The 17,981-nt window shown below is 31.5% G+C and overlaps 1 protein-coding gene and 3 non-coding genes across 4 annotated transcripts in view; 2 read left to right on the top strand and 2 right to left on the bottom strand.

The window, feature by feature from the left end:
- LOC123297320 (low-density lipoprotein receptor-related protein 6) overlaps positions 1–17,981 on the bottom strand; it is a 108,935-nt gene that overhangs the window by 89,233 nt on the left and 1,721 nt on the right. The window lies entirely within an intron of this gene.
- On the top strand, positions 8,868–8,939 carry Trnah-gug. The gene has a single exon. It is a non-coding gene; the product is annotated as a tRNA-His (tRNA).
- On the bottom strand, positions 11,723–11,794 carry Trnah-gug. Its single transcript has one exon. It is a non-coding gene; the product is annotated as a tRNA-His (tRNA).
- Trnah-gug lies at positions 11,931–12,002 on the top strand. Its single transcript has one exon. It is a non-coding gene; the product is annotated as a tRNA-His (tRNA).

The following is a 17,981-nucleotide window of genomic DNA, read 5'->3' as shown; positions in this document are numbered from 1 at the left end:
CAAGCTTAAAATTGTCATTGAAAATATTTATCTCTACAGGCAAATCTGATAATTTTATTTGGCCAGACCAATCTGGATCATTGTGTTTCGGAAAGTTTGTAAATTCTACGTCAATTATTAAATGATTCCCAATAACAGTAGAAGTTTCCATATCCTCCTTACATGATTTGCATTGTTGATTTAAAGCGATTCGTAGAGATTTTTTTATATTTTCTTCGACACCAGCAAAACCAGTTTCATAAAAATATTGGGGAGTTAAGCATAATGCAACAACAGAAGATGAACGTGCGGAATTACATTTTTTACATTTCCGGATATTTATGACACTGGGCTCATTTTTAAAGAGATATTCTGCCAGCTCTATTACGTTTCCAGAACAATCTAATACATTATTTTTCAGGGAATTCCCACGCCATTTCAATAAGAGGTCGGCCCTTTGTTTATAAATAGAAGACTTAGGCCCTTGCATTACAAAATTTTTTACTAATTCAAAAAACTGAATGCCGCTTTTGTCAACGAATGTATTATATGAATTTATATCGACATAGGCGGCAGAAAATGCTTGGGCCAAAGTATCAAAAGGACAGGTATATGTTACCTGTATTTTCATGCCATTTATTACTAAAGAAGGTAGAATACTCCCATTTCTTAATAACAATTTTTTTGAACTAATTGTTATTGGTTTGCCTTCAATTGATGTCATTCCAGGACATTTTTGTAAATATTTATTCGTTTTGATTTTTTGCGCTGCTTTTCCCTTCCAATTTTCAACTTCGTTTAAATGATCAAGATCGGTCCCTAAATTATTATTACATATTTCAAGATTTTGACTGATATTTTCACTTTTATCAATGAAAATAGAATTGACATTTTGTGCTGGTTTAAATTTTAGTTGCTCCTTTGACAGTAAAAGAGTTGATTTAACCAATTTCACTGTACCTTCAATAGATCGTACGTGGTGAACAAAGAACTTGTCAGCTCGAATAGGTAAGTTCTCGTTCTTGAGAACAGAATTCTTCAAATCGTTGAAGTAACTTTCCACATACGATGACGATGCAGTTACAGTCGCCATATACTTCGAAGATAAAACTCCTGTCCACATTACGAAGTGTTTACATATTCTTAACAAATCTTGAGCAAAATTTGGTAAGTAATATGCATTAAGGCGACTTCCTTGGACACCACATTCTTGAAGTGCTTCTGCTTGAATTTTTTGTATCTCTGTCAATTTATTCTTAGTAGCATCTTTTACGAAAGCCTCCGCTAAAATTTCCTCTTCGTACTTATCAACATCGTCTACAAAAGTATCCCCTTCAATTGTTTTAGTTGTTTTATTAACGAATTGTTCTATTTTATAGCTTTTAATTCTATTCATGAGAAAGACCTCCCGATTTTCACAAGGCGTTAAAAAATCCATATCCTTTACTCGACCGCTTCTTTTACTTTGTGAAACGACTAGAACGGAAAGCAAAATTTCCCTAAAATCTTCCAAAGTAGTACACTGCGACAGGATACCAACACAACGGACGTAGAAATCTTTCACTTTAAATTGTGTACTATGGAAACACTTCCAACGGCATACCAAATTAATAAGATGGGCTATATCAATGCGTAAAAATGTTCGGGGTAAATGCACATTGTCATCTTTTGCATCTTTTAAAATTTGCAAACACAGGTCAATATAGTTGGATAGCTCCATTCCATTAAATGCCAAAGAAACAGCATTCATCAAAGCCAGTGAAAAATCCGTGATAACTTCAAAAGGTATGGGGAGTCTTGTTCGTAGCCATTCGCGAAGCCAATATGCTATCATGTTTGCGTTATGTTTTTCCGATAGCATTTGTACAATTGGAACCACTGCACTTTTTGAGGAAACTACACATTGATATAAGAAAATACTGCCGGAATAGTCGTTCCCTTTGTGTACCTGTTGCACAAGTGATCCAGTTGCATCTATAGAAATGCTTATTCTCTCACGGTGGCTCATTTCTTTGTAAATTGTCGCTTGATTTATGGTCCAGTATATGAGGTGAAATTTATTTAAGCACAATTCCTTTATAATATCTGCAAATTCGACAGACTCATTAAGATTATGAAATGATTCTACTAAATCGGTACATTTCCCTCCAATCAAAATCTCATCGCGAATCTCCTGTTTTGCTTTTCTTAATACTTCAAGACTATAAAGATTTGCGGGTTGTGGTTCGCCGTATAGCATGCAGCGGTTTGCGTTTTCACGTCTCCAATTTGCTGCTTGTGTGCTAGTTAATTCCTTTCCGATTTCGCGGCGGGATTGCCCAGCCAGGCGACGTTTTTTAATATGCGCATGACCTCGGGTGTCAGAAGCCGTGACTTGTAAAATAATATTTTCATCTGTCTTTTTTGGCTTAAATAATAAATGTGCACTTAAATTTGAATGGCATTCATGGCACAAGGCCGATATTTTTAAATAGGGACAACCTGGGCTTTCAGATATGATTCCTCGTTTAAAGACAAACGCACATGGAATTCGTAATTGCTCCCATATTGCATTATAAATTATATCAGTCCACCCTTTTCTTAAAACAGAATATCCACGAGTGTGATCACGTTTATCCTGGTAGTTTAAAGAGGAAGGTATTATTTTAGACCAAAGAGCCGCAGATATTGTAAGAATAGTATGCAAAAGAGGAAAGTTTTTGCTTTTGACATCTTTCTTTTCTATGATGGAATAAGATAAATCAGAACAAGCAACGGATTCTGTAGACGTATTATTTATATCACTACCAGTGTTTATTTCGGTTTCCTTCGGTTCAATAATTTCTTCTTGAATGAAGAGTCCTTTAGCTTCGAAATACAAATTTTTCAACTTATATCGATTTCCATGAAACATTACCCATAAATGTTTTGGAGTAATTTGATTACTAAGGCGTTTACTAATTTCTCTCCATATACCACTGGACGGAGGTATGAGTTTACCAATTTCATCATAAAGATTAAAATCAAGAGCCTCATCCAAAATTTCAGTCGGGAGTAGTTTCAAAGTTCTCGGCATTTTAAATTTGTAATAAAACAAATTTAAATTTAAAAAAAATCAAAAACAAGTTCAATTTAAAAAAAATAATAATTCCAAAAATAAATCGAAATAATTAAAAATAAACTCCGACACGAAAAAATAAGTGAACAAAAAAAAAAAAGCACAAACAATAAAACAAAATTATAAACCAAAAAAAAAAACTCAAAAATCGAAAAATACATACATTTATACATGTATATAATAAAAACAAAATTAATCAAAAATTTAAAAAAAATTATTTTATTTTTCGGCGAATAAATCAAAACACCAAAAATATGAAGGAAAAATAAAGCTTATAAAAGCAAAAAATTGTAAAAATGATAATAAATGAAAAAAAGCAAAAAAATTGACACAATAAAAATCGACGATAGAATAATATTTTCGAAGTTATATTAAACGGAAAGATACCAATCTATATGTTGAATTATCCAAATAAAATTCTTTGTATACCTAATAAGTCAAAGTACCATATGGAAAGCACTACGCGAATTAACTACAAGTTAATCATATTGTTTCAAATGACTACAACTGTAACTACTACAACTGTAACTCACTCACTCATGTATTAGTAGAATAAAAATAGGCTTTATGTATGGATTAAAAGTTCGGGCAACGAAACTTTGGGGTTTTGCTTTTTACTTAAAAATAAGTATTTTTTGAAATTTTTTACTTTCTCGGAGTGGTGCAACAGGTCAAAAAAACAAAATGGCGTCAAAAATGGTATTTTTTTCAGAAATTTTATCTTTTTTATTTTTTATTTTAAAGAGGAGATATCGGAGCATATCTAAATTTGGTAAGTTTGTAGTAATGGTTATAAACTACACCACATTTTTTTTGGGGGGGTTTTTGTTACCTCCCTCCCCAAGTTATACATATATATATATTATACATGTATATGATAAATGAGTTCATTTGACTGTAACTTGAAAAATATTTGACCGATTTTAATGAAATTTATACCAAAACTAGGTTATAACACGTACAACTTTCAGTTAAAATTTTAACTAAATTCGCCGAATAATTCGGCCAAAATTTTAAATTTTATGATTTTTTTAAAATGGCTGCCATTTTATGCCATTTGGTCCTAGAGTGTTAATTTTTTTTTAAATTGTAGCATTTTTTATTATCTTTCGATTTTATAAGAAGTTGCATGTCCGTAAAATGATTTCTTGACCCATATTTTTGCAAAAAACAGAAAATTTATCACTTTTTAGAAATGATCTTTTCAGAACGGCTGCCATTTTAAGCCATTGGGTTCTAGAAAGTTAAATTTTTATTTAAATTGTAGGTTTTAGTATTAACTATCGATTTTATAATAAGTTGCATGCCCGTAAACTGGCTCCTTGATCCATGTTTTTGCAAAAAACGGGAAATTTATCATTTTTTGGCAAAAAATGTATTATTTTTTGTGCATAAAAAAATATTTAAAATAAATTGAAATATTTTTTTGTTTGTTTATTTTTCTTTTATTTTTGACCTATGTTGCTTATTTTGAACTTGAGGTCAAGTTCGTAAATGAGCAACATAGGTCAATTGGGTTTTGGGTCCGAAGGACCCATCTTCTAACCCTTTAGAGATAGAGCAAAAGTTTAAATGTAAAAAATGTTCCTTTCAAAAACTAAACACAAAAAGTGGTTTAAAAATAGTGAAAATGGAAAACTAAGTTATTCTATAAGTATTCTTTCCAAAAATTTCATTCATAGCCCAGTACAAACGAATGCGTTATGTGTTAACTCTTGTATCGGGGGTTAATTTTCCTCCCCTACGCCCCATTTGAAGTTGTATTGATTTAATATTCTGGAACAATCCTCTACTAATGTATATCTATCGATTGGCGTATACAGTATCCCAGTACAAACGTCACAGGAAGTAGCACAGCGAGGGTTAGGTTTCCCCCGCATATATCTAACCTCCCTGTGGCTACGTTCGTGGTTTAAAAATAGTGAAAATTGAAAACTAAGTTATTCTATAAGTTGGCTTTCTAAAAATTCCATTCATATACCAGTACAAACGAATGCGCTATGTGTTTACTCTAGTATCGGGGGTAAATTTTTCTCCCCCACGCCCCATTTGAAGTTGTATTGATTTAATATTCTGGAACAATCCTCTACTAATGTATATCTATCGATTGGCATATACAGTATCTCAGTACAAATTTCACAGGAAGTAGCACAGCGAGGGTTAGGTTTCCCCCGAATATATATCACCTCCCTGTGGCTACGTTCTTGGTTTAAAAGTAGTGAAAATTGAAAACTAAGTTATTCTATAAGTGGTCTTTCCAAAAATTCTATTCATAAACCAGTACAAACGAATGCGCTATGTGCTTACTCTTGTATCGGGGGTAAATTTTCCTCCCCCACGCCCCATTTGAAGTTGTATTGATTTAATATTCTGGAACAATCCTCTACTAATGTATATCTATAGACTGGCGTATACAGTATCCCAGTACAAACGTCACAGGAAGCAGCACAGCGAGGGTTAGGTTTCCCCCGCATATATCTAACCTCCCTGTGGCTACGTTCGTGGTTTAAAAATAGTGAAAATTGAAAACTAAGTTATTCTATAAGTTGGCTTTCTAAAAATTCCATTCATATACCAGTACAAACGAATGCGCTATGTGTTTACTCTTGTATCGGGGGTAAATTTTCCTCCCCTACGCCCCATTTGAAGTTGTATTGATTTAATATTCTGGAACAATCCTCTACTAATGTATATCTATCGATTGGCATATACAGTATCTCAGTACAAATTTCACAGGAAGTAGCACAGCGAGGGTTAGGTTTCCCCCGAATATATATCACCTCCCTGTGGCTACGTTCTTGGTTTAAAAGTAGTGAAAATTGAAAACTAAGTTATTCTATAAGTGGTCTTTCCAAAAATTCTATTCATAAACCAGTACAAACGAATGCGCTATGTGCTTACTCTTGTATCGGGGGTAAATTTTCCTCCCCCACGCCCCATTTGAAGTTGTATTGATTTAATATTCTGGAACAATCCTCTACTAATGTATATCTATAGACTGGCGTATACAGTATCCCAGTACAAACGTCACAGGAAGCAGCACAGCGAGGGTTAGGTTTCCCCCGCATATATCTAACCTCCCTGTGGCTACGTTCGTGGTTTAAAAATAGTGAAAATTGAAAACTAAGTTATTCTATAAGTTGGCTTTCTAAAAATTCCATTCATATACCAGTACAAACGAATGCGCTATGTGTTTACTCTAGTATCGGGGGTAAATTTTTCTCCCCCACGCCCCATTTGAAGTTGTATTGATTTAATATTCTGGAACAATCCTCTACTAATGTATATCTATCGATTGGCATATACAGTATCTCAGTACAAATTTCACAGGAAGTAGCACAGCGAGGGTTAGGTTTCCCCCGAATATATATCACCTCCCTGTGGCTACGTTCTTGGTTTAAAAGTAGTGAAAATTGAAAACTAAGTTATTCTATAAGTGGTCTTTCCAAAAATTCTATTCATAAACCAGTACAAACGAATGCGCTATGTGCTTACTCTTGTATCGGGGGTAAATTTTCCTCCCCCACGCCCCATTTGAAGTTGTATTGATTTAATATTCTGGAACAATCCTCTACTAATGTATATCTATAGACTGGCGTATACAGTATCCCAGTACAAACGTCACAGGAAGCAGCACAGCGAGGGTTAGGTTTCCCCCGCATATATCTAACCTCCCTGTGGCTACGTTCGTGGTTTAAAAATAGTGAAAATTGAAAACTAAGTTATTCTATAAGTTGGCTTTCTAAAAATTCCATTCATATACCAGTACAAACGAATGCGCTATGTGTTTACTCTAGTATCGGGGGTAAATTTTTCTCCCCCACGCCCCATTTGAAGTTGTATTGATTTAATATTCTGGAACAATCCTCTACTAATGTATATCTATCGATTGGCATATACAGTATCTCAGTACAAATTTCACAGGAAGTAGCACAGCGAGGGTTAGGTTTCCCCCGAATATATATCACCTCCCTGTGGCTACGTTCTTGGTTTAAAAGTAGTGAAAATTGAAAACTAAGTTATTCTATAAGTGGTCTTTCCAAAAATTCTATTCATAAACCAGTACAAACGAATGCGCTATGTGCTTACTCTTGTATCGGGGGTAAATTTTCCTCCCCCACGCCCCATTTGAAGTTGTATTGATTTAATATTCTGGAACAATCCTCTACTAATGTATATCTATAGACTGGCGTATACAGTATCCCAGTACAAACGTCACAGGAAGCAGCACAGCGAGGGTTAGGTTTCCCCCGCATATATCTAACCTCCCTGTGGCTACGTTCCTGGTTTAAAAAGGGTGAAAATGGAAAAATAAGTTATTCTATATGTATTCTTTCCAAAAATTCTATTCATAGACCAGTACAAACGAATGCGCTATGTGTTTACTCTTGTATCGGGGGTTGATTTTCCTCCCCTATGCCCCATTTGAAGTTGAATTGATTTAATATTCTGGAACAATCCTCTACTAATGTATATCTATCGATTGGCGTATACAGTAACCCAGTACAAACGTCATAGAAAGCAGCACAGCGAGGGTTAGGTCTCCCCCGAATATATATCACCTCCCTGTGGCTACGTTCGAAGTTTAAAAATGGTGAAAATGGAAAACTAAGTTATTCTATATGTATTCTTTCTAAAAATTTCATTCATAGCCCAGTACAAACGAATGCGTTATGTGTTTACTCTTGTATCGGGGGTGAATTTTTGCTCCCTCACGCCCCATTTGAAGTTGTATTGATTAAATATTCTGGAAAAATCCTTTTTTAACGTATATCTATCAATTGGCACATACAGTAGCTCATTACTAACGTCTCAAGAAGTAGCATTTACATAATTTTCCATCATCATGTAATTGCACCCTTATAAATATCCTCCCCATGGCTGCCGTTTTCAGTATACATTTCTCAAAATGAACAATAGTATCAATTTTATAGTCTTTTGTAAGAAATCTATGTTTATAGCGTTATTCTACTGAATTGGTAACTTGTTAACTAGTATTAGTGGGTTGGTATATTTTTGGCTCCCCACCCCGTATTTTTGATTTTTTTCCCTTTATATTCTGGAACAATCCTTTAATTTGATTGTTCTTCCGAAAGGTAGCATTAAAATTTCAGTACAAAAAATGCGGGGGCTAGCGTGAAGTTGGCCCCCGCGCATATATAATTGAATATCTCGAGAATGGGGTGGTACAAAAGGGTGAAATTCTGGAACAATCCATCTTAATGCGAGTACAATCGAACCATATGGTTTATATTCTGGAACAAAAAATGCGGGGGCCAACTTCACGACGGTGGTATAGTTTTAGAAATTTGCGAAAATAATAGAATTCCCCAAATTTTTTCTCTTTTTTCACGGAATTCCATGAAATCCTAACTTTTCTTGTGGAAAATTTTAATTCCCTGAAATTTCCTGATTTTCCAGATTTCCCAGTAGTTTGGCCACCATGGACATATTCACGTATGCCCTTTAAGTTTTATATTGTTTGAAGTATACTGATTAATTATTGGAGTATCAGCAAGGCCAAAGTTAGGCCGAAGGATTTCTTCTCCATAAAAAACAATATTTCAATACAATAAAAATTACCACACAATATTACACCGAGCGTGGCCAGTACTGAAGCGAATAATGTGTTTTTATTTGTTTCAATTTCGGAGCGAAGTAGTTGGGTAACGTCCAGTATAAGTTTATAAATAAATAAAAAAGTATAACTATACTTGTATTTTATGCTCCACTAAATATTTGAAAGTATTATAATCTTAAACAAATGATAGACGATCAACAGCTCTTGTTAGCCGTGATCGTCTAGTGGTTAGGACCCTACGTTGTGGCCGTAGTAACCCAGGTTCGAATCCTGGTCACGGCAATGTGTAAACATTGTCACGGAAAGAGCTTTTTTTATTTTTTTTATTAAATCTTGACAATATTTATATTTGGATATAATTTAGTATATTTCGAAAAAAATTTTCTCTTAGATTTCGTCTATTCACAAGTTCTTGAAGAATTCACCTTCAAAATTTGAAACGTAAGTCTCTAATATTTCCATACATTCATTTTTTTAGGAACGGCTTTAAAAGCTTCCGAGTTTCTATCATTGAATGTTCTAATAAACCGTTTAATGTAATTAAATGTCTATTAGATAACTGTTCCAATATAAACAATGATTAAAATTTCACAAAAAATTTTTTATATTATTTTCTTGTAAATAATGAAGTATTTGACCACCCGAAGGGTCCAATACACAACATTTTTTAAACAAAAAAAAAAAAAACTTTACAGTATAGTAGTGTTCGTTCTTCTACAATCGTATGTTATTCATCTAAACTAAAACGTAAACAGAGAGAGACAGTTACTTACAAAATTCAAAACGATAAATGGTGTATAATAAAAAATTGGTCAAGTATGAGATCGATTCATAAATACATTCAAACGATTCTATTGTTTTACACTGGGTATCCTCCCATTTGAGAGTCTTACCTATCACGTTTGCAACAATAAACTGTAAGATCGCCCTACCTTGGAGGGGAATTTGCAAGTGGTTAAAACATATCGAAAAATTTGTTGCATATTTTTCATTTCTTGCTCACAAATTTTATGGTAACTAACTAACTTTATGGTAAACTGGCAGAAAACTTCTAAAATATTTCTAAAACGCTTGTAATGTCGCATTGTTCATATTTTTAAGTCGCATTTCCTCCGATTTTCGAAAAAATGTTAGTTTTTTTTATGAGGATCAACTTTCTAATTTAAAAAGTTAATCTATTTCTTAATTTTTAGGATCTAAATTGGCTATTAAAACAACCCGGAGTAGGTCGAATCTGATGTCAGAACATGATGTTTTAAGCTATTTTTTGACTGATTAACTATAATTAAGCTATAAGCATAATAGATTAAAATGGTCCATTCTGAATAATACTGCTATTTTATGATTAGCAGAAAGAGAGGTCCGGTGAAATCGGAATATTGCAGATAACGTGTTTCGCACTCGTACACTGGCAAACGCACATTCTTCTCCACAACATGTGACAATAGGGAATTTCCAGTAGTGAAAAATAAATTATGAAATTTCATAAAAATTTAAATTTACGTAGAAATATACTTTAATATTCTGATTTTGAATCATAAAAGCACATTATTGTTTTATTATATTAAAATTAAAAGTCGTAATTCGTATGTCGTAACGTCATGTTACTAAAACACGAGCCACCATAATATAACACCATATAGGCTAAAATAATATGCATTAATTACTAATTTGTTGATGGCTTTCACAGTAATTGTAGGTTATGTTACCATCAACTTTAATTAGGTATACATATAATAATTACATAATCGACTGTTGGTTTTACCAATATTACGTCATCAAAATGGCTGACAGCGTTTTTGCTAGAATAAAAAAGGTTTAAAATTTAATTTAATTTTATGGCAAGAAAGCGTGTTTATTTTGCCGAAATATATTTTTTTGTGGATTTTTATTAGGAAAATCAACATTTTGTAGTACTTTTTCCAAACATCGTAGAATACAATATTGTCCTAGGGTATTTTACTATTCATTATTTACTTTTCGTAATTATTTATATATCGCGTGTTTATGTAACAAAATTAGTCTCGTTTATAGTGTTTGGGATTGAAAAATGTAAAAGAAGATGAAATTTAAGGGTTATTTATGTACCAACGACCAGCTGAAAATTTTCTATGCATTCATTTTCTATATTCTGCCCGATTGAATTTATATCCAAAATCTAGTTGCCAATCAACTTAGAATTAACGAAATCAGCAAACACCTTGAACAAGTGTAAAAAAGCACAAAACTTGTATAAAGAAACGGAATCCTAACAAGGTCTCAATGGTCTCCAATGAATTAAGTGAAACTTTTAAATAGAGACGGACAGATGTGAGATATTCTTATTACTTAGGAAAGGATAGTTCATGGGGTGAACATGATTATCAACATTACAAACCATAAAAATAAAGGAAGATAAATGTATATTAGAATGATTTGTACATGAATGAAATAGAAAATAATTAACATACGAATACAATAAATTTAAGTTACCAACCACATAAAAAAAAAGATTCACTATCTGATGATATCCCACCAAGCACACAGCAAATACTTGTTAAATATATAGTTTATCATATCTTTGTGCCTTTTGATTTTGGTGAGTGTCCAAAATCCTTTGTACTTCATTCATTAATTTGAATTTCAACCTTGTGAAGCGGAATTTTCAGTTTTTATACCATGTATATATGAAATATACATAGTATGTTAAGTTTAGTCCCAATTTTGTTACGCTTAAAAAAATTGTAGCTACGAAAAAAATTTTGGTATAAGTGTTCATAGAATCATCTAACTAATCCATTTTTGTCTTCTGCACACGATAACTCAAACACGAAAAAAGATTTGATTCTTTTCGATTCTTTGATTAAATTCAAGCTGATTACTTTCAAATAATTACTCTTACCAGATTACTTTCAAATAATTACTCTTTATACGCTAAATATTTGAAAGCAATGTAATTGTAAATAAAAAATTTATAACACTCTTTTTTTTAAGTTGGGGGGGTTACAAACAGTCTGTAATAATTAGATACTTTTTGAAGAAAATTTAAAAAAAAAAAAGCTCTTTCCGTGACAATGTTTACACATTGCCGTGACCAGGATTCGAACCTGGGTTACTACGGCCACAACGTAGGGTCCTAACCACTAGACGATCACGGCTATCAAGAGCTGTTGATTATAACTCTTTTATTTATATTAATATTACTTTCAAATAATCCCTCAAGCATGTAAAGAGTAATTATTGGAAAGTAATCTAAATATAAATAAAAAGTATGATCATGCACAGCTCTTGTTAGCCGTGATCGTCTAGTGGTTAGGACCCTACGTTGTGGCCGTAGTAACCCAGGTTCGAATCCTGGTCACGGCAATGTGTAAGCATTGTCACGGAAGAGCATTTTTTTTTAATAGATGGACATAAATTTTGGTTATATATTTTGCCATATATTTCGCAACATATAGTAATTTGACAAACTGTAATTTGCCAGTCAAATTAAAGTTTTATTATTAAAACGAATTTCAGATTTTTGCCATTTTTTGCCAATATGCCATTTTTTAAATAGGCCCGCCACGTTTTTGTAACAAATACTGCAATTTGCACCTGTCTACATTTACGGACCAAAATTTTGTATAGCGTATGTTGGCAGGGGCCAAAACTTGAGGTGAAAATGTCCCGTTGAAAATAGGGGCTTATTTAAAAATCACTTCTCTAGCCGGGAGACTAGAGTATTCGTTATAATAGTAAGCCTCTAGTAGTTCTTACTGGTGATTCGAAAAAAAAAGATAGCTATTTCGTTATAACATATTTAACCGACTTCATACAAAAAAGGAGATGGTTATCAATTCGACTGTACTTTTTTTTTAATGTGTGTTACCTCAGAACTTTCGATTGGCTGTACCGATTTTGATGATTCTTTATCTATTTGAAAGCTGGTGCTTCCCGTGTGGTCCTATTTCATTTTGTTTAGTTCTGACAACAGCATCCATTAGAAAACCATAAAAGTCTTAAATTTTCATTAAGTATGCACGGCAAGAGAACGAATAACTCAATATTACGCCAACCAATTTCGATAATTCTTTTTTTAGTGAAAAATTAGTTAGTGTACTTTAGATTCACTAAAAATCACAAAATAAACTTTTAACAAAAAGAAAACCGACTTCAAAAGAAAAACTTTAGAGTCGGTGTTAACCGAGCTAACGTAGCAAACTGTTCTTTCAGAGTTGTTTGTTTCCTTGGCTGACACCGACTACCGACTATATATTTTTTTTTTTTTTTTTTTTACTTCCTGGTGTATATTAATTTGTTTGGAAAAGTTTTTCTTTTGAAGCCGGTTTTCTTTTTGTAAAAAGTTTTTTTTAATCCAAAAAATTGGGAACCTCATCTAATTATTACGACCAACAAAGAAAGTGGAAACATTCACGAAAAACGTGATTAGACCCCTAAAACCCACTTTAAAGAGTTATGGTAATTCTTACTACTCTCTTATAATAATGTATATTGTACACCCTTGAATTAAATGATATACACAGCAAGAAAGCAGTTGGGTTGACTCATAGAAAGATTGTTAGGGCATTATATATTTAACTCCTTTAAAAAAAACATTTGTTGTTCTGTTATGTTTATGTTCAGACAATTTGAGTATTTTTTTTTATTTTATTGGAGACAACATGCATGTTTCCAGCTATGCAGCATCCTCCAATGTTCCCTGTTTATTATTTAAATAAAAAGAAAGATGGATCTCTATTCGTTTTTTTTTTTTGTGATTAATTTTTTTTCTTCGTATTTATATTTTGGGGCATCTAAAAATGCATTCATGATTTTAATTGATTTTTTTTAATGTATAACATATTTATTTAAAATTTTGGCTAAATAATTAAACCCTTTTTTCGATCTGATAATATATTTCAAAGTACTCAAAACAAATATAAACACTAGTTAAATGTTTCCAATGTATTTTCGGGTGCCAGTTTGAAATTTTAAGCAAAATTGGACCAAATAGTGTGGCTTACAAGCAATAAACTTAGGATTCCGTTGCATGTTTCATATAACCATCGGATTTCCTTTTCCAATTAAACTAAATCAAAGCATGATATTTGTTATTTTATTCAACGACCCATATTATCGCACAAAAAGCATTCTGAGCATAAACAAACTTTTAAAATACATATGATTAACAACTTACGTTGAAAATCAATGAGCATACCCTACCTTTGGGCTAGTTCTTTAAACAGGGTGTATCAGAATAAATTCTCAATAATCTATCAAGTGATAAGGTGCAACAGAGCAAAAATTTTGGTATCAGGAACAGACATCCAGAAAAGCACGCCTTCGGAATTATACAGACACTAAAGTGACACCCACTCACTTCGCTGGGGTTTAAAAGTAAAGATTGCTCTTGCTTATCCTCGTTCTACAACACTCGAAATAATGGTAAGGATTTTTTTAGACAGGTAAAATATATGTATGGTTTTCTATTTTTTAAATGTATAATAGTCGTAATTATTCATTGAGCATATCAGAAAAAATGGCCGTGAATTATTTTATATTGACTATTTTTACAGAAATCTGTAATTTATGGTATTGTCAAATGACTACTTTTACAGAAATCTGTAATTTATGGTAATGTCAAATTAAGTTAATTTTTTTTTTATTAATATATCGTTATAAATTATATCTCATGTGTTTTTCTGAAGTATGAGCTATATTGCTGTACAGTTTCATTAAAATCCATTCGCTAGTTCTAGCGTGAAAGCGTAACAAACAAACAAACATGCTTACTTTCGCATTTATAATATATAGAGATAGAGATTGGAAACTTTGCATCAACTTTTGCCGAATCCGTTCGATTTTCGAAAAATTGTTGTTGTGTTTACAAAAAATATTTTTGACAAATAAAATTTTGCTTTATTTTTAACAGATTGTGGTGAGAGATACAGAAATATTGTTAAAGAAATAGCAAAATTAGTTCTAGATGTAAATTTTTCGAAAACCCAACAAATTCGACAGAAGTTCGAAACTTTTCTAATGCAAATTTCTAACGCTTGTAGCTCTGAAGGGAAGCGATTCCGTGCATATGTCCCATGCATTTAAACTTTTATCTTGATATACTCCTAACATCCTCTAGATTATTGACCGTTTATTCTGATACACCCGGTATAAGTATAACACATAAAATTTGGAAAAATCATTTTTAGATATCAAATTTAGACATCAGAGAAGGCAAATCATAAAGGTAAGAAAAAAATCTATTTTTGAAATTAAAAACTTTAGATTTTTTGTTGAAAAGAAAATAAACGAAATTGAATAAAAAGAAAAGAATATTTTATTTGAGTTGACAGTTGAAAATAAATCCTTTTAAAACCGTGTGAATGCATACAAAATATTTAATTACAATAAATATCCACAAATAATAAATAAATAAAAATTGAGAGCTCATTTGGCAGCTTTACTTTAAAAATTCTTTTTTATTTATATAACTAAATACTATGTGTTTCGTAATAAATACGTCGTCACTACATACGTCGTCAATACGGGCAGTACAGAACAATTTTTTTACACTAATTTTTTTAAACAGAATTAAAAAATTGTATTCTGTGTGTTTTAGATAGCATCACAAGAAATCGAACTAATCGTCTTTTGATTCAATCCGTCTTGGCGGATGAAAATTTTCATGAATTTTTAATAAGAAGGGTAATTCAAGATCCATACCTTTTATTTAGCCTGTCCTTTTTTACGATACTCCTTCTCGTGGTCCCCAGGAAAACTTCGGGACACACAATTGTCTCGTTTTATACGATACATATTGGAGTGTGTGTAGTAGACGAAGGAAAAGGCTTCTACTAATTTTGACAGTATGTAGTAGGCAAACTTTTTACGCCAGCCAAAATGTTAACGATGTCTCGTTTTGTTTTACAATAAAAAGATCATGTTAAGGATACCCTTCTAAAAAATTATTAAGAAATTTTTATTTTTAACACGCTTTTATTAGCTTCATACGTATGTAAAGGAAACTTTGAACATGATCTTGAACCCCTTCAAAACGGCGAATTAACTCGAAATTTGGCATACTTATCAAGAACTGATGATAATACAAGAATTTAATTAATAATTAAATCAGTTTATTTGATTATCCTGATTTAAGGATTTTCAGGAATAACGATTTCCATATCTGAAAATATGTACATTTATTTGCGCTCCCACCATATTTATACAGAATTTTTGACAAATAAATAAGTAATAGTTTACAAAACTAAAAAACACAAAATAAATAATAATTTTAAAAAATTAAAAAACACACTTTTATAACTAGCTGAAGTTAAAGGTAGAAAATAATTTCTTTAAATTCAAAAAAATTATTTTATCTTAAAAAATCGTGGAGTGCTTTTTAAGATATTTTATAATGACTTTACTTTTACCAATATCTGTCTATAAAATATTTGCAATAGTTGAAATTTAGCACCCCACGCATTTTTTACGATAAAATGATTTTTTTGAATTTAAAGAAATTATTTTCTACCTTTTAGTTCAGCTAGTTACAAAAGCGTGTTTTTTTAAACTATTATATTTTCAGAAACGCTTTGTTGGAGATGTAGCTGGTGAGATTAAAATGGGACTCTTCATATTAAAATTTTAATAAATGCGACGCAACGTTTTTTGATACCATACAGTAAATATACAAAAGCAATCATAAATAGGGGAGAAATAAATTCAACTTCTTTGACAAATCTTACATACGTCGTATACAACGAACGCTTTGACTTGTTTTTTTATTTTTATTTTGTATATATCAAAAGGTGTTAAGCATGAACTAAAGCAGGTGTCAAATTTGCATGCACAAAATAATATCTTTATGCTATTTTTATTTTATATAAAAAAATAATAAATAAAAAAAAAGTATTCTCAATATCTTTTCAAGTTTTTTATTTTAGAACTTTACTTATTTCTTATAAAACATAATGTGTGTATTTTCTTTTAAAATTCATTTGGCTATTCCGCTTTCGTTTTAATTAAATCTGACATTTTAAAAACAATTATTAAAATTTAAAAAAAAACTTGTATTGAATCAAATAAGCGGCTTCTTTGTCTTATAATTTGTATAGATTATAAGAGAATAACAATTGAGAATAAAATATATTTATTCATAAAAAATAATAATAAGCGACATAGTTTTGTGTGTAGAAATTTATTTATATATTTTAATTTTCTCAATAGAAGATATTCAAAAAGTTTTTAAAAATGATTTGTGTTTAGTTTTTTTTTTTAAATACTAGCAAACGCATGCGAAAACAAAGTAAATAAATGCAGTGTTCTTATTTATCAATTATATTACACAGTCGTACTGGACACTAAGATAGATGGCTTTCAATAAATCATATTTAACCATAAATATGTAATAGATTAAGTTGATTAGATCTACTATCCAAAATAGGACTTAATATTAATATAGATGTTTGGGCGATAGCCAATCGTCTAATGAACCTGATTTTTGGCCCAAGACTTCTCTTTATACATAGTTTATCAAATTTCGAAAAGATTAATTTTTTCGATTTTGTCAAATTGGGTAATTTAAAAAATCTCCGACATATACGTTTATTCCTTGTAAATCGAATTTTGGAAACTTAGCTATAAAATGTTCTCAATCGAGTCGGTTCGACCGTTTAGGGGCTGCGAGACCACTGAGAAACACACCGACGCAAAGATAAACACTTTAAACTTATAACGCTCCTTCTTAAATCAATATCAAATTGATGGTCAAGGAAATCAGATGAGATAAAAAGGATACTTAGAGAGCTATCATTTTTTAGGACAAATTTTTGGAAATATTTTAATTGAATTACTTCATTATTTTATCATTTCACTTTTCGAAATGAATTGAGCCAGGTTTATTTGACCATTCATTTCCATAGTAATTATATACTAAAATTATATCTCATGCCTTTCCAAGCGGAATCGATTTTGAAGATCATCGCCAATTTTTTTGTTTTTTCCGATACGGAACACTTAGCTCGCACTTGAAACATAACTAAAAACTCTCTCCGTTAAATTACCTTTCAAATGAAACCAAAAAAGTTAAAATCGGTTCATCCGTTTAGCACTACGATGCCACAGACAGGCAAACACACACACACACACACACACACACACACATACATAGCGGTCAAACTTAACATCCCTTTTTACTTATGGGGTTAAAAATTGAATAAATAAGTTAAATTTGACCCAAAAAATACACAAATCGTACTCATTTTATGATTGGATATGTGATATAGTTAGTCTTTATGAGATATAGCTCCAAATTTTTGAGATATAGTCAACAATTCTATAGGAAAAGCGATTTCTCAATATGAG

Source organism: Chrysoperla carnea, chromosome 4 (genome assembly GCF_905475395.1).
Source record: "Chrysoperla carnea chromosome 4, inChrCarn1.1, whole genome shotgun sequence".
Lineage (NCBI taxonomy): Eukaryota > Metazoa > Arthropoda > Insecta > Neuroptera > Chrysopidae > Chrysoperla > Chrysoperla carnea.
Note: the sequence above shows the minus strand (reverse complement) of the source record. Positions and strands in the feature narration are given on the sequence as shown.